The following is a 27824-nucleotide window of genomic DNA, read 5'->3' on the forward strand; positions in this document are numbered from 1 at the left end:
ATATTACGTGGAGCTGGGAGGTCTCTTGTGGACCAGTGTCCTGAACTTGGCTCTCCCACCTCAGAGGCACAGCCCTGACGTCTGGCTGGAGCACCTAGAGCCTGTCATCCACAAGGCTCAGAATAAAAGGAAGAAAAAAAACAAAGAAAGAAAGAAGAAGATAATAAAATAAAATAAAAGTTATTAAAATAAAAAATAATTATTAAGAAAAAAAATTTTAAGTTAAAAAAACCCCAAAAACCAAACAAAACAACGGACAGACAGAATCCTAGGACAATTGATAAAAGCAAAGCTATACAGACAAAATTGCACACAGACGCATACACATACACGCTCACAAAAAGAGAAAAAGGGGAAAAAAAATATATATCGTTGCTCCCAAAGTCCACCTCCTCAGTTTGGGATGACTCGTTGTCTATTCAGGTATTCCGCAGATGCAGGGTACATCAAGTTGATTGTGGAGATTTAATCCGCTGCTCCTGAGGCTGCTGGGAGAGATTTCTCTTTCTCTTCTTTGTTCGCACAGCTCCCAGGGTTCAGCTTTGGATGTGGCCCCGCCTCTGCGTGTAGGTTGCCTGAGGGCGTCTGTTCTTCGCTCAGACAGGACGAAGTTAAAGGAGCCGCTGATTCGGGGGCTCTGGCTCACTCAGGCCGGGGGTAGGGAGGATCACGGAGTGCAGGGCGAGCCTGCGGCGGCAGAGGCCGGCGTGATGTTGCACCAGCCGGAGGCGCGCCGTGCGTCATCCCAGGGAAGTTGTCCCTGGATCACAGGACCCTGGCAGTGGCGGGCTGAAAAGGCTCCCGGGAGGGAGGTGTGCATAGTGACCTGTGCTTGCACACAGGCTTCTTGGTGGCGGCAGCAGCAGCCTTAGCATCTCATGCCCATCTCTGAGGTCCACGCTGACAGCCGCGGCTCGCGCCCGTGTCTGGAGCTCCTTTAAGCGGCGCTCTTAATCCCCTCTCCTCGCGCACCAGGAAACAAAGAGGGAAGAAAAAGTCTCTTGCCGCTTCAGCAGTTTCAGACCTTCTTCCGGACTCCTTCCCGGCTAGCCGTGGTGCACTAACCCCCTGCAGGCTGTGTTCACGCCGCCAGCCCTAGTTCTCTCCCTGCGCTCGGACTGAAGCCCGAGCCTCAGCTCCCAGCCCCGCCCGCCCCGGCGGGTGAGCAGACAAGCTTCTCGGGCTGGTGAGTACCGGTCGGCGCAGGAATCCCTCCGCCTTGCGCTGCGCACCGCTGTTGCTGCGCTCTCCTCCGCGGCTCCGAAGCTTCCCCTCTCCGCGGCCCCGAAGCTTCCCCCCTCCGCGGCCCCGAAGCTTCCCCCCTCCGCGGCCCCGAAGCTTCCCCCCCTCCGCGGCCCCGAAGCTTCCCCCCTCCGCGGCCCCGAAGCTTCCCTCCTCCGCCACCCGCAGTCTCCGCCCGCGAAGGGGCTTCTAGTGTGTGGAAACTTTTCCTCCTTCACGGCTCCCTTCCACTGGTGAAGGTACGGTCCCTATTCTTTTGTCTCTGTTTTTTCTTTTTTTCCTTTTGTCCGACCCAGGTACGTGGGGAGTTTCTTGCCTTTTGGGAGGTCTGAGGTCTTCTGCCAGCGTTCAGTAGGTGTTCTGTAGGAGTTGTTCCACGTGTAGATGTATTTCTGATGTATTTGTGGGGAAGAAGGTGATCTCCGCGTCTTACTCTTCCGCCATCTTGAAGCTCCTCTCCGGCACTCAATGTATGAATGGATAAGAAAATGATGAGCCCTTGAGATTATGAAACATGAAAAGAAGGTAGAAAGAGAACCTCACGAAGGAGTCTTGCAATAATTTGCTTCATATTTGGTTATAATCTCTAACTGCTATAGACATCATCACTTGACTTAATCAAAACAACCCTGAAAAAAAGATAGGAGGGCTTCCCTGGTGGCGCAGTGGTTGAGAGTCCGCCTGCCGATGCAGGGGACACAGGTTTGTGTCGCGGTCCGGGAGGATCCCACATGCCGCGAAGTGGCTGGGCCCGTGAGCCATGGCCCCTGAGCCTGCGCGTCCGGAGCCTGTGCTCTGCCACGGGACAGGCCGCAGCGGTGAGAGGCCCGCATACCGCAAAAAAAAAAAAAAAAAAAGAGAGAGATTAATTTGTCCATTTCCTCTTGAGAGGGAACTAAGGCTTAAGGATTTAAGTAACTTGTGTAAAGTTGCATAGGTGGCAAGGGGTGGAGTTGGACTTTGAGCAAACCCTGGTTCCATGACCCTCTCTGTTCACTGCCTTGGCTGTCCTTGTTTGTTGGCTTGTTTTGTTCTGGGAATGACTGTGTTGCTGGTGCACAACCTCTTTTCTCACCTGTCTGAGTCCTTAGCATCAGCCCGAGGGATTCTACGTCACACAAGGTCTAACAGGGTCAGTCGGATTACTTAAAATCTAATTTGGAGGACTGCGTGCTTAAGCCAATCAATTGTGTGCTAATCAGCCGTTAAAATGGCTCACAGCACAGACCCCAGAAGCCTTGGGGATTCATTGGTCACACAAACAAGACCACTGGAGAAAGTGCGAGAGAATAGCATCCTTTATATTCTCTATTTATTCGTATACTCCCCCCCCCCCTTATTTTTAAGCTCTTGTTAATTTTCTCTTCAGGCATAGGAAATTATTTTTTTCTTTTTCTAGCTTTACTGACATGTAATTGACAAGTAAAAATTGTAAATATTTAAGGTGTACAACGTGATGATTTGATATATGTATACATTGTGAAATGATTATCACAGTCAAGCTAATTAATATATCCATCATTTCTCATAGCTATAAGTTTTGTGTGTCAGGGGAGAACACTGAAGATCTACTCTCTCAGGAAATTTCAAGTATACACTTCAGTATTATTAACTATAGTCACTATACTGAATATCTGATCTTCAGGAAGTTCTTTTTATATTCTTTAGATCTAAGGCTGTGCCCCAAATTCATCTCTGCCAGGATTCACCTCTGTATGAACTTAAGGAAAGAACTAAGGTGAAATTTGTTGAGTAATTTCTAGGTACTTTTATAGCTGTGACGTAAAAAATTACTGACTGTGTTATATCACCTTATTCATTAAAAATTAGAAAAGTAAATTTATATCTATATAGAGATACTGTATACCCCATATCAAAATTCAGAAGCTATCAAGATAAATATTGGTGAATAGCATTGTATGAAAGTCCACAAATTGCTACATGGAAAAGACACAATAAACCAAAGTCAGTAACAAGCTGGGAAAAAATGTTTTTAACATACAGAAAAATTTTTTAAATATTCTGTACATATACTGAGCGCTTACAAATTAAAAAGGTACTTATAGATGCACAAAAAGAGAGGTGGGCAAAGGCCATGGAAATGCTCATCATAGAAGGAAAATGCACATAGTGAACATGAACAGAGAGTAAGACACTTGACCTCACTAATAATTAAACACGTAGAAACTGCAATAAAAGTGAAATATTTTTATCATTAGGTTTAGGCAATTGTTTCTGAAAATAAACATATTTTCTAGCAGAGTTACTTGTGCTTGACATAAGTATCGCCCTACAAAAAGAAACCTGCAGTCTTAAAAGAGCACATTTAAAAATATATATATAAAAATAAAACATTAGAAGACTCTGCTACTTGCCTTGCACACTGCACATGGAGACATGAGATCTTTCCTTTTCCTGCCATGTTTCCCCTCCTTCCAGCTATTCTGAGAGACTTGGATGGCCATCAGTCTTATTGAACATATGGCCAAAGCCCTCAGGGGTTTTGGAAGGAAAATTCTGATTTGGGGTATTCCGGAGAGTCAGAAAGAAACATCTCTCCCTTTGAGTCTTCCCAAAGGAGATGAATAGATATTTTAAGCCAGTGCATTTAGATCAGTGGAATGGGATGATTATGAGAGTGGTTCCAATGACAGCTCTGCCACTTATTAGCTGAACAACTCTGGGCAACTGCTGTGTTCCCTCTAAGCTTCAGTTTCCAGATTTCTTCATATATTCTTTTAATCAAGGGATATATACACCATTATAAGCTTCAAGAGGGCAGGGCTCATATCTGTTTTACTGACTCATGTCTAAGCAGTGGAGGAAACATAGTCAGCCCTCTGGGTACCACTTGTTGATGACTCTGTGGGACAAGAGGGAGAAGGAAACGTGGCATTGTGAGAAGAGAGGATTGTCCATTTGCTTGAAGCGTTTAGAGGAAAATGTGCAGGAAGCAACAGATTATAAGAGAAGGACGCCCATAGCAAACTAGGAGGAATGGGGAAAAACTCTCAACTGGAAAGTCAAACCCTCTGATGACTGCTGTGGGTCACAGAACACTGTCCTCTCAAAGGGGGGATTGGGATACAGCTAATATCTGGGTAAATATTTAAAAGGAATAAAGTAGATGTATCTGTCTTACAAGGGAAATAGACCCTAAACACAATTCGTTTAGAAAAGAAGCAGCAAACAGGTGACAAAAGAGGACTAGTGTATGTGTTCATATTCATGCTTGTGTGTAGATATGCACGTTTATGTGTGCATGTAAACACCAAGAAATACCCAGCAAACTCTTGGCAGTGGTTTTCTGTGGAAAATGATGGGATAATAAGGGGTTTGTGCTGCTTTTGTAATCAACAAAAACAATAGGAATCCTATCTCATAGCTAATGCTTATGGCTATATGACCAATTCTAAAATGGATTTTAAGTGCCCAAAGGAAATGTGCCTTTTGTTTTGTGTGTCTCTGCACTTTTCTTTTGCAAATCGATAGCAATATGGTTTTGTTATATACTAATGGAGATATATTTTACATGAAATCTGTTAGATCATGTTTTTGTCTTTGGTTCTAGCACAAACTTCTGCTTTTTCCCCTTGCAGGAAAGAGAAGGGACAGCTGCAGGGATAAATCATGACTCTGTGTCAAACATCCAGGTCTATGTTGATTTAAGATCTGTGAATCAACTCGTATGCTCCAGATTCATTCTATAATTGAATCAAGATTCAATCAAATATTCTATAGCTTAGCTTGTGCCATCATTGTTTTCCACAATTGTATTTGAGATAAAATATTCTCTACAGGGAAACCAAAAATAACCAGGCCTCCAAAGATGTCCATAAAGCATACATGTACAGAACAACAGTTGAAAAATTCTGCAAAAGTAAAAGTAGGTTTACCAAATATTAACGTATCATGAGGCAGGGACACCAGAGCCACCTTCCCTTTCTGTCCAAGTGGTCAGCCCCTCCCAGGGCAGAGCCCGATAGGCTTGAAGACTTGCTACTGGTCTTTTCTCTTAAAAATAAACCTTAGGTTCTCTGCTTCCAATGTGATTCTAAGAAAATATCCCAAACGAATACTCTGAACTTTTATCTATTTTCATAATTATTGCCCATGTACCTTGTTATAGGGAATACTCTGTGAAAGACTAGAATGGCATCTACTGATTTTTCTAACTGGGTCATATGTGTGAACTGCCCTGTTCGTACCCACTCTCCACCTCATACCCTGGATTTAACAGGGTTGGCTCTTTGCCAGCTTGGCTGTCAGAAGCCCTATGAAACCAGTGGAGTACGTTTGATGGGAAGATTGGGCCGTGAGCACGTCAGTCCCTCCAGAATTCCAATTAATTGTCCCAGGTTATCGGGCAATATAATTGTCTGCATAGCTGTATGTACAGTGCTTATAAGTAATGCCGAATAGTGCTGGTTAGTAATAATTCCTTATGACACAGAAAATAATCTTAAAAACCAGTCCAGAAGAAAAGAAACCAACCAGTAGATGTCTCTGTGGTGCTTCAGTTCGGTCAATTTCTTGTGTGATTAGCCACAGATGTCTGTGGGTTCAGAAATGCTATGATACGAGGGAAGATTTGCATCTTTTATTTTGGGCAGGTGGAGGGAGGGCCCAAAGTGCCCTGGAAACATACCCAAACCTGGCCATTAACTTCTGCACTTCTGATCTCATCTTTTAAAAAAACGCGTGTTTTACTTACAAAGATAAGCAGTTATGAAACGTTGAATACATTTTTGCAGAATGATCACATTAGTAATTTTGGAAATATGTATCCAGGTGAAAGCTGTTTGCCCTGAGGAAAAAAATATATCGTTGCCTACTCAGCGGTTCCAGTCCCCTAATAGCAGAGAATGTGGCACTCTGGAAGGAAACAGGACATCATGGAAGGGGTCCACTGACAGTACAGACAACAACTCAGAGAGGTTCCAGGGACCTTGGAGTTCCTGCTTTCTGTCTGTTTTACCTGCCATCATTCTCCTCCTGGCTTCAGTGCTGGGCCCCTGGGGTGGAGCACAGAGCCTTTCTGCAGGGCTGGGGACCTGCCGCTGAGAAAAATCACAAGAGTCCCCTCCAACCCTCTTTAGTACTTCAGGGACGAGAATTCAGAGATTTCAATAACACTAAAGCAATCATCCTGAATCCATTTAGTAAATGGAATATTTGAAGAGCAATCATTATGGAGTGGGACTTGTCTACTTTCTAATAATGAAAGCAAAATAAAACGATGAGCAGCTCACTTTAAACGATGGGTATATTTCTGCAAAATGTAGAATCTAATTTTTTCTCTTTGTGAGTTTACTACAGAAAATACATAAATTTATATATTATATATATAAATTATATAGAAAATATATAAATTTAGTTGAAGGATTCCTGTGACAATCCTTTTGTGAGGACAAACGAATAACAATCCTTAATCTGTATTTTCTGTAAGTGTGACTTTTACAATAGAAATATTTATTGGGATGATTATAGATTCACATGCAATTATAAGAAATAATACAGGGAGATCCCATATACACTTTGCCCAGTTTTGACCATTTTGTAACACTGTACTGAATATCACAAGCAAGATACTGATATTGATACAATCCACCAATCTCATTCAGTTCCTCTGTTTTACTTGTACTCATATCTCTGTATGTGTGTGTTTGTGTTCAGTTCTGTACCGTTTTACCACACGTGTTAGTTAGTGTGTCCACCACCAGGACTGAGATACTGAACAGTTTCAAAACCACAGGATCTCTCCTGTTGTCTTTTTGTTATTACATCCACCTCTCTGAAGCCCCCTTCTCGGAACCCCCTTCACTCAGGGTTACTAAACCCTGCAATCCTTAATCTATCCTCCATTTCCACATTTTTAATTTCTCAAATGTTATGTAAGCAGAACCAAGCATTATGCAATCTTTTGGGACTGGCATTTTTCACTCAACATGAATCCCTGGAGATTCTTGGAAGTTTTCAGTAAAGCAATAGTTTGTTTCTTTTTATTGCTGAGTAGCTTTCCAGGGGATATGTGTGTATCACAGTTTAACTACTCACCGGTCGAAGAACATCTGATCAGATTGTAGTATTTTGCTACTACAAATAAAACTGCTGTGAAATTCACATACAAGTTTTTATATGAACGTAAGTTTTCATTTCTCTGGGATTAATGCTCAGGAGTAAAATGCTTGTTCTTATGATATGTTTAACTTTTATGAAACTTTCTGAACTGTTTTCAAGAGTGACCAGACCATTTTAAGTTCCCACCTACAATATATGAGTAGCCTAGTTTCTCCACATCCTTGTCAGCATTTGGTATTGTCACTTTTTAATTTTAGCTATTCTGATAGGTGTATACTAATATCGCATTGTATTTTTAATTGCATTCCCCTAATAGCTAATGACGTTTGAACATCTTTTCAAATGTGTATTTGCCGTCTGTATAGCCTCTTTGATGAAATGTCTCTTTGTGACATTTGTCCATTTTTAAGTTGGATTGTTTGGTTTTTTTGTTTTTTTTACTGTGAGTTTAAAATTTTTTTTTATAGATACTGGTCCTTTGTTGGGAATGTGATTTGTAACTATGTTCTCCCAGTCTATAGTTTGTATTTCCATCCTCTCTGTTTTGCTCAACACATAATCCTTCTTCACCATAGCTGCATCAGCCTAACGTAATGGTGTTATCCTCCATAAAACCTTAAACACATCCACCTGTTCTTCAAAGTCATGGCTGGATACCAAATATGGAGGTGACATAGGACATCTGGAGAACAGTGGTGTGGATGGAACTCTCGGAGGGGGCTCAGATCCTGAGAGTATTTGTGTCCCATGAGAATACTCCAAAATGCTCCCAGTGCAAAAGAGGATCTTAAAAATCAGGCAGCAAGAATGGTCCATTTTATAGACAGCAGGCATCCTCCTTCTTTTGCCACAGCAGGGCTTGCTCACTGGAACCATGAATAAAGTGGCAATGATGATGGCAGGAATGAAGGCTAGGTACCCCACCTATTAGGCTTGCCCCAAATGCCAGTAGTGCCCTGATTTAGAAACTGTGACATAGGGCTCAACGTGAATTTTATAACCAAAATAGTCCAGGTTTGCTGGATCTGGCCTGACTAGAAGGGTCTACTAGAGATTCATAGCTTCTTCTCTAATTCCAAGGACTGAGTCCTTGAGTACAGGTGAGGCTCCATCCTCCTAAGGAAATAATTTTTCTCAGGCAGTCACTCCAAAATTCCATGCCACAGATTTACTCTAGCTTTAAAAACATAAAATAATAATAAGGATATTCCTCTAACTTTTCAAAAAGTCAACAATTATGAACCTTTATGTACCTACCATTCAGCCTCAACAATGATCAGATAGTTTCCCCATAGTTTTGACAATGACTTTAGCAAATTTCTGTAATGTCTTCCTGAGGTCTTTTTTCTTTTCTTTCCTTTTTTCCTTTTTTTTGGTCTACACTTATTCTGCCCATTAAGACTACATTCAGTTTCAACGCTGGACATGGTTCAAAGGTCATTAGGTACATTAGTGTTTATAATGCAATTTATGGTTAAATAGCCAAGTAAAAACAGATATTCCACAGTGACAGAATGTAAATTTTAGAAGTCTTGACATAGTGAGACTCATGTCGACATTTAATAAGAAGGGAGGAAAATCATGAGAGAGATCAAAAAAGACGACTTCCTAGAAAAGAAATCAGATATAAATGAAAAGTAAACATCTCAGGTCCTGTGCACTGTAATAGTTTGTCAAAACCCAAGATTAGAGCCACAGCTGAGGATGCTGGACGGAATTAGATTCAAATTATGGCCGAATAAAGACACGCAAAACAAATCATCCATCTGAGGAAAAGCACATGCACAAGTGAAACCCCTTCCAGGACTGGTTGCCTAGCAACCAAATAGGGACGTGGTCCCTGGAAAAGTCCAAGGGAAGCAGGTCAGGGACAGTGGAGTGGCAAGGGAATTTCCACAGCAACAGAGTAGCAGCAGCATTTCTGAGGGAATTAACCCAACAGGAAGATGCCTGCAGATTTAAAGGGGAATATGATCACAGATATTAATCAAAAGGGAGCTATCCGCTGAAATTTCTCTCCACATTTCCAGAGAAGTTTTATAGTTTTGAGGAAAAGTAGGTTATGGGATTATTTGGGGAAAGAGATTCTTATCACTCCCAGAGTACAAGTATTTTTGAAATATTATGACAAATGAAGACTGAAAGGAGCCAGTGAGGATTTTTGGTTTCAATCTTAAATGAGCCTTTTATTCCATGTTTAAAAGGCTGTAAGAAAAAATGAAAAGGAAAAGAACCATTTGATATTGAAAATAATTCTTCACAGCTACACACATTCACACTCACACACATCCAGGATCACTTTTTGGGCCATCTAATTAATAAATAATTGTTTCCATTTAGTCTGTTCAGACTGTTAAAACAAATACCATAAACTGTGTAGCATATATATACAACAGAAATTTCTCACAGTTCTAGAGGCTAAGAAGTCCAAGATCTAGGTAATTAACACATCCATCACCACATATTTATCTTATTTATTTTGGTGAGAACATTTCAGTTCTAGTCTCTTAGCAGATTTCACTGATATAATACAACACAACTTTTGAATTTTGTTCCATGTGAATGTACTACCTATTTAAAAATAGATTAAAAAAAAGAAGGAGTTCAGGGTCAAGATGCTGGCAGATTTGGTGTCTGGTCAGGGCCCACTGCCTGGTTCCTAGACAGCTCTCTTTTCTCCATATCCTTACACGTCAGAAAGGACGAGGGAGTGCTCTGGGGCCTCTTTTATAAGGACATGAATTCCACTCATGAGGGTCCCATCCTCGTGACATGACCCCCTCCCAAAGGCTCCACCTTCAAATAGCATCATATTGGGGATTGCATTTCAACATATCAATTTGGGGAGACACAAATATTTATTCTGTAGCAGTTTCCTACTGTACTTAATTGCAGTGGAAGCCATAAAAGGAATTATAAGGTAGTCTCTGCCCTCAAGAGAATTGTAACATAATTGGGACAAGAAGGCTCAAATAGGTAGGAAGATTGAATAAATGAGAAAGAAGAAAGAGAGATGAACAAATATTTATCAAGTGTTCTATGTACTACATACATACTATGTTCTATGTATGTTAATGACTTCGTATTTTTTTCATTGATATTGATGATTAAGTTAATGTTTCTTAACTTATGTTTTGCATCATGGACCCCTTTGAGGATCTGATGAAAGCCATGAGCCCCCTAAAGAAAGAAATGAGAATATGTACATATATAATATATGCTTACAACATTCAGGAATTTTTCAGACTGCTGAATTGCATCCATGGAATTCAAGTTAAGAAATTCTGTTATCAGACTTACGGAGCATTGCTCCCCATTTAAGAATGAAACTGACCCTTAGAAATTTATGTGCTCAGATGACTCCACAAAGTCATACAGCATGTAAGTAACCCATTTGGGGATCAAACACCATCTTCATTACATATAGGAAATAACTCTAGTTAAACTATGAAAGGAAAAATGAAGTAGCAAACTGGCATTATATTATATTAAATTAAAATTAAAATTATTAAAATATATTATATTAAAATTATATTAAACCTTACAGAAAGGTATTAGAAACTTTGCAGGAGGAGTCTAAGATAGCTCTAGGATGTTGTTGCCATCTCTATGACAGATTGCCTCTTTTTCACTAGAGCTTTACCCTATTAAATATTGATGAAATCTTTCTGGAAATTTTAATGAAAGTGTTTTTGAGGTCAGTGTCTGGGTGTTTTCTTTTTTCCATTCTCAAGCCAAAGAAATTCTTCCACCCTAGCCCAAGCAGATAAAAAAATTAAAGAGCTTTCAAAATAAAGATAAAGGGGTATTTCATGGAATATGAGAAAAGGAAGTATGGACCTCCTGGAACCAAGAACAGGAGAAGTGGTGAGGGACCAGGGGTGGTTCTCTTTCCTTCTCCTTCTCCTTGGGATTCACTGGCTCCCATGTCTGCTGTTCTGAGCACATCTTGAACAGTGACCACATTTAGCTCCCAAGTTACCTTGTTCTCACTTCCAACAACTAGAAACACCTGATATATATTTTCCATGACATCTTATGGAAAAACCTGAACGAACTTTTTGGCCAACCCAATATCTTTCCTTATCTCTTGATTTCCAAATTTTACTCCAGTACTCTGGCAGAGAACACTTTGTTTGTTGAGTTTGGGTCAGATTTCAACTCTCATCTAATCAGCGATCGTTGGGTGGGGGAAAAGACAGAAATCAGCCCGTAACAACATGATGTTAAGGATCCCTCTTGTGGGTGCCTAGGATGTGGGGAGCAGTGACACAAAAAGCTTTCTCTAAAGGGCCAAAGAGTATTCATTTCGGGGTCTGCGGACCAGATTGTCTCTGTCATGAATGCTCAATTCTTGTTGTAACACAAAAGCAGCCATACCAAATAAAAACAAATGAGAGCATCTCTGTTCCAATGAAAGTTTATGGACACTGAAGTTGAATTTCATATAATTTCATGTATCTCAATATATTACCTTTCTTTTGCTTTTTTTCCCCCCTAGCCATTTAAAAATATAGAAAACATTCTTAGCTTGCAAGGTATACAAAAGCAGGTGGCAAGCCGGGTTTGGCCGACAGTCATAGTTTGCAAACTCTTGGCCTAGCACAAGAGCTTACTTTTTTCCTTATGAAGTTTTTGGAGGGCTGTCTTCCATCCTGGTGACTTGGAGATGCATACTTTCTCCATCTTTTCATGTCCCCATCTTAACATATGACTCCCCAGGTTGCCGTAGCAAGGGGAAAGGAAAAATGGAGGGAGCACACATACCCTTAACTGTCTTGACCCAGAAGTGACACACATCATACGTTGATTTTCACAATCCACTGACCAGGACTAGTCACATAATCCTAATCTAATTACATGGGAAGCTGGGGAATATAGTGCAGCAGGTGAGATATGTGGTAAGTAGCAACAATCTATGTCACAGTATTAAACCAAATAGTGGCCAATAGTGTATCTTTATGGTTAGCAGTCAAGTTTATTGCAATTTTTGCACTTTTTTGTTCACTTTTCATTATACATCTGGGTGCATGTAACCTCAGAAAACTTTCCCCCAAGTAATGGTACTGTAAAACGAATGCAAATAGACATAGTATAGTAAATTTAATGAAGATACAAGATAAAATTCAATTCATTCTCATTTCCTACATTACTTGGTAATATTTATGTGTTTACTGTTATTACCACTTTACGGCATGCCAGAATCTACATTTTATGCTCATGCTATCATAGAAAGCCCCTACAGCTCGCTGAAATAAATAGAAAACATTTTCCATTACTCGGTATGAGATGCCAGTCGAAATGCCCACGCAAAAATAACGTCCACGTTTGCAATGTCGTAATGCCTACATTTTTCCTATTAGTTTATTTGGAACTTTACCTTCTTAATCGATTACATCCAAATTCTTTAATAATCTACCTGGTAGCTAAACTTCTCCATCAGTTGACCTCATCTCACTTATTGTCCTGGTATATAGCCTTCGATTCACGTAGCTAATTTATTTCTGTATTGTTCTACTATGTAAAAGTCTGCTTTCTATCATTGCCAACACTTTCTGCCATTCCTCAACTTACATTTCATTCACATCAAATTTTATGTTTTCCTATTCTCTGAAGCCTTACCAGATTAGCCTGACCTCAGGGAACCTGTTCCTAATCTTTATTGCTTCGCATCATTGAGGAGCTGAATCACTCTGTTAGTCACTTAATCATACAGTGGCATACATTTTAATATAATTTCTTTAAATCTTATTTCCCCGTTTAGATTTTAGTTATCTGCATAACAGGGCTAGTCTTTTCCCTCTTCAACACAAAAGATATTACATAAAATTCTCTTATTTTTTATATTAATCCATCAGACTATAAGGGAAACGTAATGTATTTTAGTATTCAACATTTTTTAGAACTAAAAATACTATCAACTGTTATTTATACATATTGCTGAATTTGAAGGAAGTTTTTGTTTTGAGTCGGTTACAGAAAACTGCAGTCTAGAAGATAGTCAATGCACTATGGGTATATTCTAAAAGCATTTATAATCATTTAATCTAAAGCTTTATTTACAAGAATGAGCCCAAACCTGTACATGCATCATTTTATGGGGAACATTTTGTAGCACTGCACAAATATTAAAGATGTAGTAGAGTTTTGAAAATGGAGTTCTGAAAATGATTTGACACTTTTCCCTGTGGACTCTTTTCACCTTCCTAGGAAGTAAAGTTGTGATCAAAATTATGCATTTTCATATATAGAGAAGACAAGAGTCACAGTGAGGAGTATCCAGATGATAGTGTTGTGAGAAATAGCCCCAAAAGGAAAGTATAGATCAGAGTGCAAAGAGGGTGAGATAGTAGCTAAGCAACATGCTGCAGAATCACGGCTGTAAATTATAATTAAACACCTTACATCGGTTATTGCTTTTCCAGCTGAGAACTCAAAGTATACCCAGGCTAACAGCTTGGTCCCAAACCGAGCCATTCACCCTCAGTTTAGTCATCTGAAAATGAATATGGAGTAATGGTATACTAACAATTATACAGATAGCTTCCACATAGAAGAGAGATGAAAAGAAATTAATTCAGGATGTGAGCAAGCCTGGTGACTCAATATTAACACGAAAGAAACAAGAAGAAGTATCAGAGACACACACTAAAAAATGCCTCTGATTTTTCAAAATTCTCTCAGATTGTCTCTGAGAGACAGATTGCCTCAGACTCTCATTTCAATGACTTCTAATGATGTAATTTCAGAAACTGTTAGCTTTCAAACATCTTGATCCAATAGAAAGTAGTCTCAAGTTTCATCAAGGATCATACGGAGAATTACTTTTGAAGATTAAATTATTTTACATTTGCCTGCTAATAGCAAAACATCTTATACTAGAAAATAAAAGACGTATTTTAAATATAAAAAAAAAGCTTTCCATTTTAGCACATTTGTACTGTAGCCAAATTAAAAGAACTGATTTTAGAATAAGAACAAACTAAGAAATTAGGTTAAAACCTTAGCATTAATTCCATACCTTAGTTTCCTTGCTTTCTTAATTATAAATTGAGTTGAACACCTTTGCACGTGGTATTAATTCCTTTCCAATATTTAATCACTGTGAGGATGATGGGATGTCTCACTCATTCACTCAATTCAATTATATATTAATTTATTGGTGTTTAGTATCTGCCAAATTAGGGATTCCTCCATTCTCTGGCCAGAGAGCATCTTGGTTCTTTTCACCACAATGAGAAGGAAGTTTCAGACAACAGGAGACAATCTTCAAAGTGTGTCATCCTCCCTTTATTCTCTTTTAAGAGTAATGGCCAAAGTGTATTTAGGTCTTTCCCTCATTGTTATCTGACCTTTATCTGAAGGTGGGAAACTTCATACATTTGGATCATTTTGGGCTCCAGAAGTGACATAGATTTATCATCAGTGGGTTCAGAAGAAGACCAAGAGTTTGCCCATTTTCCCATAACTAAATCCCTATAGGTTCAGACGACATTTACAGCAATCCCAGGAGCCCCTCTGATCCAGTGTGGTAACATCCCAGGGCTGTGACCTCCACTCAGATGAAATTCCACTCGATCTATTACTTTATTTGGAGAAAAAGGGACATGTCTCCCCTCTAGAAATCTGATAGATACATATGTTAAAGAAATAATTCTGTAGAATTTCTAGTCAATAGAATATCTTGCTGGAGATTTGTAGATGATATTCTCCCTCAGTGAAGATACGTACTATAGATGAGTTTTATTGCAGGTCTAAGCAACTTTGCCTGGAATATATTCATTTCTCAAATATTTCTTCAATGGAGAAGTCCTCCCTGGTCATCATTTATAAAGTAGCTATCATACCTGAACTATCACTTTTGCTTGTTCCCTTACTCTGCTTTATTTTTCATGGTGCTTACTATCATCTGAACAGTGTGCGTATATACGTGTGTATATATATATTTGTTAATTTTCTGTCTCTCCAGAATAGAAATAAACCTCATAAGAGCAGGGATTTTGCACATTTATTGCCTAGATTAATGTTTAGTAATGGTAGGTTCTTAACACATGTTCATTAAATACGTGGATGCAGGATGGATGGATAGACAGGGTGTATTTGGTAGTCCTCAAATGCGTGACAAACCCAATGTATTCTGTAGAAGTTCTTACCCCTGGGGAAAAGTGATTCGTAAAATATTGTAGAAGACAGAGGACCTGATGTTAGCTTTGAAAGAAGTAGACAATCAAAGAAAAGGATAGCGCAGCATTCCAGAAAGAGAAAAAAATTGTTTAATTATAGATGCAGAGTGGGGATACATGTGTACGTGATGCTTGAAAACCAGAAGTCGCCATCAGGGTTTGTGTAAGGGAACGTTATGAATATTGGTTGGAAAGGTAGGTTCAGGCCAGGTGCTTTGTGACCACGTATAGGGGTGGGATAGGGAGGATGGGAGGGAGGCGCAAGGGGGAAGAGATATGGGAACGTCTGTATGTGTATAACAGATTCACTTTGTTATAAAGCAGAAACTAACACACCATTGTAAAGCAATTATACTCCAATAAAGATGTTAAAAAAAAAGTCCTCTGATGCTCGATTGAGATATTTGGAGTTTTATTCCCTCAATAATGGGGAGTCACTGAAGGTCAGTGAGCAAAGGGAAACAACATAAGACAAAAGGGTAAATTAAGAAGATGAAGCTGAAAATAAATAGGATGTATTGGAGATATGGAGACTAAAGAGAAAAGCAGTTGGGAGCTATTTTAGTGACAAACACTCAAGTGGTAAGTTTCAGATTTAAATGATGAAAAGTTAAAAAAATTTTAAAGGAGAATACATACAAGAAACATACAAGAAATAGCATACATGGGAAATCAAGCAAATCAATATCATTTCATAAATATCAAATCTTTAGGAGAATAACGGAACCCATCTTCCCGATTAAGATGCTAAACATATTTAGTTGTATAACTTTACAATCATCATTTAATAATTTGGAGTAGTAAAAGGAATGATTTAAAAACTGACATTGAATGAAACAAATCTTCTAATTTATTTCTGTGATTTTTAAGTACTGTTCATAGTTTTCATATTTTATTTAGTCAGAATAAAAAAATAGAACCAGATGATTATATTCCCTATGGCTGAAGGCTTGGCAAATTGTCACAAATCAGGATTGGTTCTCATATTGCTTGGATATTTTTGAAGGATGGATCATATAAGACTTGAAAATCTTCTTGAGCTCTGTAAAATCTGTGAAACTCTAACCAAAAATATCACCAAGAATTAGGAAGAAAAGGAACAGAAGAACAAAAGAAAAAGTTGATTTCTTTCAGTAGAGTTTATCTTAAATTAGATTTCTATTGCTAACCCAGGAAAATGAGGAAGAAGAAACTTATAAAAAGAAAATTTAAAGAGTGCTTAAATAAGACAGAGAATGAGTTTTTCAGTTTATGTTGGCTAAATCCAATAACCATTTTCAATTTAACACGAAGGTATGTTGTATCTTTTAAGTTTTTTTTTGAATTCTAATTTTTTTGGAATTTTAGTCTGTCTTCTGGCTGTTGGGGTGATAAATATTGATCTGAAGATAAGCTCAAGTATTATTTTTTTCAATGAATTCACCTATGTTTTCTACATATGCCTATTCACTATAGTCATCAGTTTTATAGTCAAGTGGCAATACATTTTATTTACAAATACTGAAGTAGAATTAAACTTTATAATGCTACATGGGACTGGTATATTCCCTCCTAGCAAGGTCATGCCAATTAACGTTCTGACCCTCACTGTGAAATTCTGTTGACGGTCAGTTCTCTATTTTTTAGGTGTTATTATTAAGAAAGATTTTACTAATTTCTTATATTTGTTTTTTTCGTTAATTTGATATTGTTCTCTTAATTAGAAATGTTAATCTTTACTCTGATATTTAGGTCATATTGCAATTTTTATATATGTAAATTTTTTTTTTTTTTTTTTTTTGTGGTACGCGGGCCTCTCACTGCTGTGGCCTCTCCCGTTGCAGAGCACAGGCTCTGGACGCGCAGGCTCAGCAGCCATGGCTCACGGGCCCAGCCGCTCCGCGGCATGTGGGATCCTCCCGGACCGGGGCACGAACCCGTGTTCCCTGCATCGGCAGGCGGACTCCCAACCACTGCGCCACCAGGGAAGAAGCCCTGTATATGTAAAAATTTTTAATGTATCACTTTACGGCTTCTAGGTTTACTGTACTGCTTAGAAAAACTCTTTATAAAAATATTCCATTATAGTTTATTTTAAATTCATTTTTAGATTTTTAATTGCTTAATCTATTTGAATTTATTTTTGTGTGTGGAATGATCTAGATATCTGACATCTTTTCTCCATATGGATGACCAATTGTGCTGCTGCTATTTGTTGAATAGTCTGTCATTTCCCTACTGATTTTAAATTCTACCTTTGTCATAAATTACGCTCATATATACATCTCTCTGTTTCACACTCAGTAAATTTTGTACATTTCTGCACAAATGCCACAATTTTCAAAGTTATTCTAGTTTTATGGTGTGGTTTGATAGAAAATATGGTGTTCAATAGAAAGCTAAGTATTCTTTTCCAAATCAGTTTGTTAATTCTTATAAAAAATTTTGGTGATCTTTGTTGGCATTAAAATGATAGATTAATTTAATGAGACATTATCTGTACAACATTCAGTTTTTTCAATACCAAAACTTAGGCTGTCTCTTTGTGTCTTAATCAAGTCTTCTCTTACGTCCGTCTGTAAAGATCTGCAGTTCTCTTCATGCAGTTCTATAGTTTTTGCTCATTTCTAGTTGGGCTTATAGCATTTTATATGGCATTGTTACTATTAGGAATATCCATCTTAAGTAACGTTTTTATCTCTCTGGTGATAGAAGATTTATAGGCTTACTTAGGTAGCTTCTGATGCAGAAAAATCAGACCCACGTTCCTCCCTTTACTTGGCCCTTCCACGTGACTCTGACTTGGACTTTCCCATACTTTCCACGTGCCCGACTATAGCCATTGTTCAAGCCAAGTTCCACTTCAGCTCCACTTCTCCCATACATCCCTCTGAGACTACTTCAGCCTGCCGTTTGCTTCCATGTCCAAGTCAAATTTGCATTTATTTATTTTTTTAAAGATGTTTTTGATGCGGACCATTTTTAAAGTCTTTACAGAATTTGTTACACTATCGCTTCTGTTTTATGTGTTTTGGTTTTTTGGCCACGAGGCATGTGGGATCTTAGCTCCCCAACCAGGGATCGAACCCGCACCCCCTGCATTGGAAGGGGGAGTCTTAACCACTGGACCGCCAGGGAAGTCCCCAAATTTGCATTTTTACCAGAGCCGTTTGCTTTATATTTAGCCTGTTACTAAGTTGCAAGGTTTTAAAAATATAAATAAGGGAAAAAACAGCTTTCATAAATCTTCTGTTGTTATTGTTGCAAAATGATTGTTTTTCTTAGAATAACAGGGAATGGGACCTAAAAACAGAGGCATCTAACTAAGGAACCAACTGCCACCTGGTGCACTTAGCATGCTTCTCCCTGTTTCTCCCTATTCACCCACCATTATCCCCACCTTGGCTAGTATTTTAAAATCAGGTTCTCTAAGGATGTTTTGATGTCATATTAATACATGTGTCTCCTCATGGCCAGAGAAGTATTCCTAGAAAATAGGTATTTCTTAATGTTTTAACAGGCGTGGCTGAAGACCTGTCAGAGACGATGCTTCTACGACTTCTGCGATCATCAAATCACCCATGGCAAGATCTGTGCTAAATTTACCTGCAGATATGGTAGGATAATTCCAAGCCTAAAGCTTTCACTGAATTGGCTGGCATTCATTTCAATCCACTTTTAAGGGAAAATTTCATACTATTTTACAAACAGAGAGGAGGGTAGCGTAAAATACATGAATTTATACTATAAAATGGGCACTGTGACGATAAAATTGGGTGATATATGATTCTAAATAGATAAGTTTTCATTTTCTTTTATTGTGCATTTTTTAATTTTTAGAGTTGAAAAGGTAGTTGATACTATTCTTTCTGTGTGGGGTCTTCTCTGACTTTATTTTGGGGATTCAGGCAATGATTACCTTATTTGTATGAATTAGTTGGTCATTTGTACCTAAACTTCATTAAATAAGTGAATTGCCCATCTCTTGGTGGGATTTTGTGTGTAGAGGGGTGGGAAGTAACCAGGTCAATCAAATACTTATCTCAAAAGGCGGAGACCTAGGCTCAGGAATTTAAAGCAGGATCTTCAGAGCGGATGATTTTGAAATTGGACAAATTTTGTGAAATAACAGTTGAAGGTTCATGGGCGCAATAAGAGAGGATCTTAAGAATTATCTTAAGATGAGAAGTTGAGAAGCTAACTGTTGTTTGAAAGAAAGCTGTTTTCCCAGATGAGCAAACTGTTTTCCTGGACACATGGGTTTGCAAGAATTTTCTAAAACAAACACTGACTTTTTATTTTATGTTCTTATCTATCTGGGCAAGAATTTCTTGGAACAAACAATCAAGTCATGTTGACACAAGAGTTAGTTCTTGATCCCAATAGTTGAGTTGTTTAGAAGAAGATGATGTTAATTCTCAAAAAGTAATTTAGTTGGCAATAAGCTGAATACATAAGGTAAATTTAGATAATAAAATCTTGAAGGACAGGTTGAGAAATTTGGCTATCATCTGAGTGTTAAATTTAGTATAAGGATATTCACTCATAGTCTTGATTTGCTACTGTGAGGCTATGGGACAATATTGGCCCCATCTTGCTTTCTCTTGAGCTTACGCATCTCCAAAACACTCAGTCACTTGTCCTGCTTGACAGAGCAGCAATCAAGTCCATTTGGGTTCTCATGTTTCTGCCCCAGTTCCTCACCCAAGTCTCTGGCTCCAATGAGCACTTCTGTTCAAAAAAACCACAGGGCATGGAATTTGATTTTCCCAGAAGATGCCAGATGGCTAGGTAACACAACCTGGAAGTGAGAGGGAGTTAACTCCCATGGTGTAAACTTTATGGAGTAATAGAAAGAGAAACAAGGTGGATCCAACAGGTAAACTCTTTCCTCCTCCTCTCTCTGACAGACTTGTTTTGGGGTGGTATGCTACAGACGTCTGTCTTGCTAGACTGAGCATGTGTATCTGCAGAGTAACCAGCTTTGTCTCTTTGACCTTGGGAATCAGTGGTCAGCATGATAATACATCATTGTACACTTGCTTTCCATCCTTGCCTATCTCCCTTTCCTTTACTCTTACATTCACCAGCTTAGATTTTCCCTTCCGATAAAGCATTAATATTTTGCTTCAGACCCTGTTTTCTAGGAAACACAGGCTAATACAGTGAGCTTAAATTATTAAATCTGCATGTTATTTAATTTTAATAACTGCAAAATGAGAAAATTGAACTAAATTATTTTTATGATTCTTTTAAGCTTTAATATAGCATTATTATAATTTAATCCCTTAAATTTTTGAGCAAGGAAGTATGGTAGAAAGCTGACCCTGGTAACACAGCCAGGACTTCTAGAAGTGTAAGGAAAATAAAGAGCCATCTGGGGAGAACAGATATTTATAAAAAGTGCTGTCCTGGTCTGATAACCACTAAAGAGAAGGTGATTTAATCATGATTCTCAGAAAAGTTGCTGAAATTGCACTATTGTAAACATACATGTAAAAGGAAAGATTAAGTAAAAACCCAAGCAAAATACGTAACTTTTGCCGACAGAGTTATTGAAACAAGGAGAGCTTCATAAATCCATTAATTTGTGCCCTTGACCATGACACTGTACCTACTTCATTGCTGAAGAACAGAACTCGTAGCCATTTCTAAAGAGGAAATAGCATATTTTTTCACATTAAAGAATTCCTTCTCAGCTCAGTGGCTTCTAAGAAGATTTAATTCCCAAGCTAATATACCGTGCTGGGGCTACTTTTGCTTCTAAGAAGACTTAATTCCCAAGATAGGTCCTTTCCAGCCCACATGCTCTGTTTAAGCCCCTGAACAATGTGAGTTCAGTTTTGGGTAAGGAGAGATGCCCAGGGAGATTTTCTAACACAGAAGCTTCTAGGGGCAGTCACACAATCCAGCACAGGCTTTTGAGTGGCAATCACAGTATGTCTATTTGAGATGGTCCTCTCATTCTCTACACCTGGTGACACAGAATCCAGACATTCAGAAGTGAAAAGCGTGTGAGATATCACCTCGTTGAGCCCCTTTACTTTATTGGTAGGGAAACACAAGTCCAGAGAAGTGAAATAACTTACCCAGCGTTATACAACTGGACAGTGAAGGCCCCTAGACAAAAACTGTCTTGCAACACAAATCTTTTATTCTCCACATCTTAGTAAAGAATCTAGATAAAGCTAATGTTCAGCAAAAAATGCACAAACATGCTAATGTACCGTGCTGGGGATACTTTTGTACCTCCTACAATAATAAAGGCTTCTTTGTCATCTGATATACTTACATTCTATAGATAATGTTAATTATGTATAATATACTGCTCTTGTCCCTCTGTCATCTGGAATTTTTTGAGTAAACAAATCTTAAGCCCCATAGAAAGTTAAGAAAACCCAACCCACCAACTAGTTTGTGTCTAATGGAATGAAACAGAACAGACTGAGAAGTCCTTACTGCTCAGTCGGGGAAGTGTCCTCATGCTTAAGTACTGCTTCCTCTGCTTCTCAAGTTGAGAAATACCACACCACACACCACCTATTCAGTGCAATGGATCAGCAGTAATTACCCTACTCCTGTAAATTTAATCAAAAACAGATTCATCCCTGGTTGGCTTTGTGTATTAATATTGTATCTTGATGAGACATATGTATTGTGCCTAATAAGTACTGCCTTTCAGGTGAGTAAATAGTAGTAGCATTGATATGATAGGTTGTGTAATGCTATCAGAAGGCCTGACAGCAGAAACTAACACAACATTGTAAATCCACTATACTCCAATAAAACAATTAATTAAAAAAATACACACTACTATATATAAAATAATCAACAAGGACCTACTGCAGAGCACAAGGAACTCTACTCAATATTTTGTAGCAACCTATATGGTAAGAGAATATGGAGAAGAAAAAATATATATATATAGAACTGAATCGCTGTGCTATGCTGTACACCTGAAGCTAACATGATATTGTAAATCAACTATACTTCCACTAAAAAAATAAATAAAATAAAATACAAAAAAAGAAGGCCTGAAACGCTAATGCTCTGGTTTTTATTCCATTGCTGGATGAATCAAAAGATATTGAACTACTTCGAGTCTGTCCTCTGTTGGGCTAATAATCAGCTCATTCATTCAATTATATCTCTATTTTATGGAAGCCACAGCACAGTGAAAATTCAAAGAAAAAGAAGGCACAAAGCATGCAGTAGATTAGTGTAAAACAAATAGCAAAATATTCTACATCATTATGTAGAAAGTACTATATGACAGGTATGGATAAAAAATATAACTACTTCGGCGAGTTCACAGGAGGAGATACACTTCCTGGCTGATAGGATAAGGCAAAAACTTTGTAAAAGAAGCTACATTAGACCTTGGCCTTGAAGAATGGGTGTGATTTGATGGCTTGGGCAGAGGACATTAGGGCAAATGGTAAAGAGGCATCTTATGCATATAGAACTCACCAAAAATACATAAGGATTTTAAAATCCATGATTGGAGACTAGAGAATAGTTTAATTTTTTAAAGCTTGGCAAACAGACTAGTTAAGGAAATGAAGTTCTGACAGGCAAGTTGGGGCCAATTTGAAGAGTGTTAAATACTAATGAAAGGAATTTTATCTTTATTCTGTAAGCAATGTAAATTCATTGAAGATTTATGAGCAGGAAATTAATGTCATTAGAACTTTTAAAAAGGAAACAATCTAGCAGGAGTGCCTATCAATAAAAGAATCCAGGAAGGTGTAACAATAGAAAGTAGACCAGTCAGGAGACCATTTCAGCATTTTAGAACAGGGCTAAAATATGCCAAAATGAAGGTAGGTAGGCAGTAGTGGCAAGATATTATAAAGCTGGATATGAGAAAAGAGATCAAATGTAAAAGCTGAGAGAAAAGAGAGCTTAGGCAAGAGCCGAGGTCTGTTCTTGAGAAATGTCCACCAGGAAGATGCTGGAGGAAGAAGAATAGCTAAGAGGAAGAAGGTACAGACACAGTGAATAGCGACAAAGCAGGAAACTGGAGAGCCTCGGAAACAAGGGAAAAGAGGGTCAATATGTCAAAGGCCTGAGAAAGGTCAGGGAAGACAGGCCGAAACAGGTCCTTAATATTGTGACTAAAGGATCATTAATAAGCACCTAGAGTAAACGAGCAGAACAGGCCGTGAGAATGTGTGTGCCGTGGATATAGATACTCGTTTCAGAAGTTTTGTGGTGGTGATGTCAGTTGGCGCCATCTTCTGGAGGAACATTTGGCCACACGATACAGAAGCCTTATGGAAGGCATTTACTTTGATCCAATGATTTCATTTTTACGATGGCTGCAAAGATTTGTGAGCCAAAGAGATCAGAAGAGGAAAAAAATTGGAAGTAGTCAAAACATCTAATGGTCAGAAATTCATTAATTTATGATACATTCATAAAATGGAATATTATGTAGCTATTAAAAACGATGTCTTTGGCAAGGGTTTACACTCTTTTCTAGAAAAGGCCAAATAGTTGTAGGATCTCTGTCACAGCTACTCAACTCTGCTGTTATAGCCATAGACAATATACAAACCAATGAGCATGGCTGTGTTCTAATAAAACTTAATTTACAAAAATATGTGGCAAGCTGGATTTGGCCTACATTATGGTTTGTCAACTCCTATATTTGAAGAATTTGTAATGAATTAGAGACAACATGACAATATTAACAATAACAACAGTTTGAGAGATAACATGCTTTAAAATGACATCTATTTCCAATTTTGTGAAATACAATGCGATGTTTATGTATGTGTTCGTACACCAATCTTTAAACAGGATGTATCTTTTTTCAAAAAAATTTATTTAGGTATTTATTTAGTTTTGGCTGTGTTGGGTCTTAGTTGCAGCACCCAGGATTTTCGTTGCAGCTCGTGGGCTATTCGTTGAGGTGTGTGGGCTTCTCTCTAGTTGTGGCTCGCGCAGGCTCAGTAGTTGCGGCTTGTGAGCTTAGTTGCTCCACAGCATGCCGGATCTTAGTTCCCCTACCAGGGATTGAACTCATGTCTCCTGCACTGGAAGGCAGATTCTTAACCACTGGATCACCAGGGAAGTCCCAGACAGGATGTATTTTGAGTATTGGCATCATGGTGAAGTTTAATATCTACTTCGTGCTTATCTGTATTTTCACATTTTCCATAATAACTATATATTACTTATCTTTGTAAGCAGAAAAAAATGTTATTTTTATATGAGCTTTTGTAGTGAGAGAAGTAAGATGAGATTACAAATTGAAATGGTACACTTAAGCATGATTTCAAACTGAAAACCTAGCAGGTCCTCATGAGGAACTGGAAAGTTCCACTGATACATGAATTCTGGATCAATGATGCTTGATCCAGGCTTCTCTGTGAGCTGTGCCTGCAGTCATGGCATGACTAACCAGCACTTAAGAGAAGCAAGGTCAAGTTTGCAAAGACCATCTTCCCAACAAGGTGAGATGTTAACTATAATAGGACTGGTATCGGTACTACGTAGACTCCCATGAACTGTGCCTCTCCTTCCCCACTACCAACTTCACCTCACCTGCTATTTCTCGTTTGTTCCATATTATTTTTCCAACTTGCTGCTCCAGTATCTTTGCACATGCTATTTCCTCTGCAGGAGTAGGATTTTTCTCTCTTTTATGTCTCTTTTAAGAAGATATATATATATTATATATATTAGTTGTTATGTACAAAGGATTAATATAAGGCACATGTAAGGTAAAAAGCATAAGCATATAGTGAATGCCCACAAACTCAAGAATTAGATCATTACTAATAGATTGCGTATCATACTTCTTCACCACATGTCAGAAGTGATCACTAGCCTAAGTGTGAATTCCTGGCTTTTTAAATATGTAGTTTATCACAGCATACTGTTTAATTCTACATTTTTATCTCTATAACTGTATCATGTTTATTCTTCTGGGATTTATGCTTTTAGTTAAATATATGTTTCAAAATTTGGTTGTGTATAAGATTATACATTTGTAGTGCTGTGTATTATTAGTTGTGTAACTAGAGCACAACTGGTTTATCTAATCTTCTTTTCATGGCAGTTTGAATGTTTCAAGTTTTTATCACTCAGACGTTGCTGCCATGACCATTCCTGTATATGTCTCTTAGATAGCATCTCATGAATAAGATTACTGGATTGTAGAGTACTTGTTTTAATTTCTTTCATAATGCTAGAATTAATCAGACTTTCTGTTTTTTTAAATCAGTTTTGGTAATTTATATTTTTCTAGGAATTTGTCCATTTCCAAGTTTCCAAGTCTGTTTGCATAAAGTTGTCCATAGTGTTCTCTTTTTATGTTTAACTTCTGCTTTATCCACTATTGGGTCTCTCATTTTAATAATTTTATTGAGTCATAATTGACATACAATCAACAGCACCTTTTTAATGTGTCTAATTTGGTGAGGGGGTAGCCATGGGACTGTCCTTCTCAGATCTCCTACTGCTAGGAGAGTAATTGGCTAACAGTGCTGACTGCTATGCTCCGAAATCCATCACTGCATTTGGCCCAAGGCCACACTTCCCACAGGATGCTCTTACCCAGTGACCAAGTACAGCAGAGAACTAAGACAGACCCTTTCCTGTGAGATGCAGGACTCCACTGATGGGCCCAGAGAACTCCGTTTCAACCTTGCCAACATTTCTTAGAACTATACTCTTGTCCAGGACCTTCCCGTTTTCCATCCTACTTTCCTTTCTCCCATAGCTGATCTGTTCTGTACTGTAGTCCCATGGTTCTCCCAGGCTCCTCTATCTCCCTCACCTGTTTTCTTCTCAGGTTTTCCCCCCAACTGCTCTTTTAAAATCTGATCCTATTGTGGTATCTGCCTCTTGAGGACTCAGCCGAACACAGTGAATTTTGACTTCTGTAAACACTCTAAAACCATCACCATAATCAAGATAATGAACATATTCATCATTGGTCATTCCCAATAGTCTCTTCTTGCCCCTTGTCCCCATGCAAACTCTGGTTTCATTTCTGTAACTATAGATAAATCTGCATCTTCTAGTATTTTATATAAATGAAAGCATACAATATGTACCCTTCCTTGTCTGGCTTTTTACATTCAGCATAAGGATTTTGAGATTCATCTATGTTGTTACGTATATCAACACTTAATTCCTTTTTTATTGTTGAGTTTTATCCCACTATACAAATATACAATATGTTTATTCATTCATCTCTTGATCAACATATAGATTATTTTCCATTTTCAATTATTACAACTAAAGCTATGAAAACTCACATCCAAATTTTTGTATAGTTTTCATCTCTCTTGGACAACGACCTAGGAGTGGAATGGGTTATATGTCAGATGTACATTAAACTTTTTAAGAAACTGAAAAGCTGTCTTCTGTGGTGTTCTAAAATGGGTTTTGTGCCTTCTTTCTTTAATAATTAAAAATTCTAGCCAAATATTTACTTCTTTCATTAACTTAAAAAAATACTGTTGGCTTTGTTGGTTCTTTGTATTCTTTACTTCTATAGTGTAGATTTGTTTTCTATTTCATTGATTTCTTCTCTGATATTTACTATTCAGTATCGTCTTCCATAATTTTTTGCCGTTTTATTTGTTAATTTTCTAACTGAAGACTATAAATTTATCTTTAAGTATGCTTTTGTAGCCTCCCATATGTAGTATTTTTATGATTGTACATTTCTAATTACTTTTAACTTTGTGTATTCATTTTTTCTTTGACTCGTGAATTATTAGGCATGTGGTTTTATTTATCAACTGTATAGGGATGTTTGGTTTATCATTTCATTGCTGACATATGCAATTACACTCTGGCCAGAGAACATCGTCTGTGTGATATTGATTCTTTAGAAGTTTTTGCAACTTGTTTTATGACCTAAGGCATGGTCAGTTTTGATATATGTTCCATATTTATATGAAAAGAAGGTACATTCTCTGTTTTTCCCCTATATTCACTAGATCAAGATTGTTTTATTTTATGTTGATTGAATCTTTTTGATTTTTATAAATTTCTATGTATGTAGTGACATGTCTCTCAGCAGCCCTACTCCACTTGGTATCATGCAAAGACGACATGTCAGTATTTTTCTGAGGGCCAACCATGGACATAGTGCATCGTTTCCCCAGGATGCTCTCCAACTCATAAAAATGAGTGGCTACAAAGAGAGGCTTGATGGAGGGGTATTGCCTCCCTCTTATGCCAGCCACAGCCATTCCTCTGCTACAGTCTTGTGCACACACCTTATGTACTTATCAGCATCTCTGGAGCGTACGTTAGCACCTTTTGCTGGCAGTCAACTTTTTCTTTAAAACAGGATCTCATTTCAGAAAACAT

This window comes from Tursiops truncatus, chromosome 13, assembly GCF_011762595.2.
Source record: "Tursiops truncatus isolate mTurTru1 chromosome 13, mTurTru1.mat.Y, whole genome shotgun sequence".
In the NCBI taxonomy this organism is placed as follows: Eukaryota; Metazoa; Chordata; class Mammalia; order Artiodactyla; family Delphinidae; genus Tursiops; species Tursiops truncatus.